The sequence below is a fragment of the Trypanosoma cruzi genome, assembly GCF_000209065.1.
Source record: "Trypanosoma cruzi strain CL Brener chromosome Unknown tcruzi_1047053411553, whole genome shotgun sequence".
Taxonomy (NCBI): domain Eukaryota; phylum Euglenozoa; class Kinetoplastea; order Trypanosomatida; family Trypanosomatidae; genus Trypanosoma; species Trypanosoma cruzi.
The window spans coordinates 1-1,629 of NW_915863.1; the positions used below are offsets into that span (position 1 = coordinate 1).

The following is a 1,629-nucleotide window of genomic DNA, read 5'->3' on the forward strand; positions in this document are numbered from 1 at the left end:
AAACCCACACAAAATACCGCGGCATCCTCTTCAAGACATGCTCTTCGTCCGCAGCACCTGGTATTGTTGCAACCGCCAGCCATCGAGCGCGTCCGTGAAAGTGGTGGTGGTGGCGCGGAAGAGGGGTGGTGAGTGCGTCAGTTGCCAGTAGTCAAGGCGTCTTTTCTCGCTCACGTGGGTCGGCATTGCAGAACAAAGAGCGGCATCATGCGCGCACGGCATGCACAAGGGCAAAAGGGAGGAACAAAGAAGCACGGTGGCGGCACTCAGCCACGGGGGACAAGGGTCCACATCGACTCTGCGCTCGGTTGACCTTCAGACGTCCGGTTTGTAATCACGCCGCCGCGCAGTTCGTGTGTCTGCAGGAGGCTGGGGGATGGAGGGAGGGAAGAGAGAGGCGGTGCGGCCCGCATCGGTCCCGGTTGGGTGTGACAACGGTGAGGTCATCTCGTCAGGTCGCCGGCAGCAAAGACGGTCGCCGTCAGCGGCGGTCAGTGCCTTCCTTCTCCCACCGCAGCGCCACTCCACCGACGCCGTCGCCCGCCTCCTCCCCACCGACACAACGAGGAGACAACAGCAGGAGATGCAACGCCCGCAACGATCAGGCTGCCGCAGAGTCTCGTTGCAGCCGCCATGACCAGACGAGTGGGATGCAAACAAAAAGGGAAAAGGAAAACAATTGCCCCCTCAAGCATCTCAGCACAAAGTGGAAGCACAGCAGCCGGCGCACAAGGCGCAACGCCGTTCAGTGGCTACCAGCACTCATCCTCAGTTACGCGGCAACGTGAAAATGAACGAGCTCCTCCCACACAGCCATCCCGCAACACGAGTGAGTCACACGAGCAGTCGCACAAATTAACACCACGCCACGCAAACCAGCAATCAAAGACACCGCCGGCGAAGGAAGCGATGGATGGCTGCGGCGCGCAGCCGCAATAATAAAACATGTGTCACCTTGCTTGGGGCATAAGGAAGACGTCCAATCAAAGAGGCAGGCCGATTCGCACCAGAGGGAGGTAAGAGCAAACAGAAGCAAACATTCGCCTGGGGCGATTCACCGGATCGTAAAGTTATTTACAAAAATCAAGCAATACAGGAGGAAGAAGGGGTGAGTGAAAAAGCAGTGGGCTCACCACACCCTCAAGCTTTGCCCCAAGTAGGTATATGTGCACATATGTATTCCGATAGCCACTCTCGTGACATGCTGCGCTCTATTCGGATTGGATAAATATATACATACATATATATATTAATAATTTACGAAGTGTCAAACCTTGGGGCTCTCCAGCCACAGGACCTCACCGCAATTTGGGAATCAAAAGAGAGTGGGTGAGATGGTAAAATTAAATTTACAAAATTATCTGGCGGCTATCGGTTCCCTAATCCCCTGCAGCCGTGGTCATGCCAAAAATCATACGGTAGAAAAGTGTCGTAAAAAAGTGTATTCGTTTTATCAGGATACATATTAATTTAAATAGCCAGCCCTCCTCGCGATCATCCCCTCCACAGGCTCCTAGAAAATAACAGCGGAAGTCCATAGAACCATCACAATACTGAATGTGGGAAGCGGGGTCGCCACGGGAGTGTGGGAACGTCATGCACTACACTCGGCGATGCAGTCACAAAGCA

The 1,629-nt window shown here is 54.2% G+C and overlaps 2 non-coding genes across 2 annotated transcripts, besides 1 other annotated feature; both read right to left on the minus strand.

The window, feature by feature from the left end:
• Window positions 1-136: 136 nt before the first annotated feature.
• Tc00.1047053411553.10 lies at window positions 137-212 on the minus strand. The gene has a single exon (XR_008254061.1). It is a non-coding gene; the product is annotated as a C/D small nucleolar RNA (snoRNA), TB8C3C3 (small nucleolar RNA).
• Window positions 213-263: 51 nt separating this feature from the next.
• Window positions 264-343, minus strand: Tc00.1047053411553.20. Its single transcript, XR_008254062.1, has one exon. It is a non-coding gene; the product is annotated as a C/D small nucleolar RNA (snoRNA), TB8C3C2 (small nucleolar RNA).
• Window positions 344-1,224: 881 nt separating this feature from the next.
• Window positions 1,225-1,260: a sequence feature (AT_rich).
• Window positions 1,261-1,629: the final 369 nt, after the last annotated feature.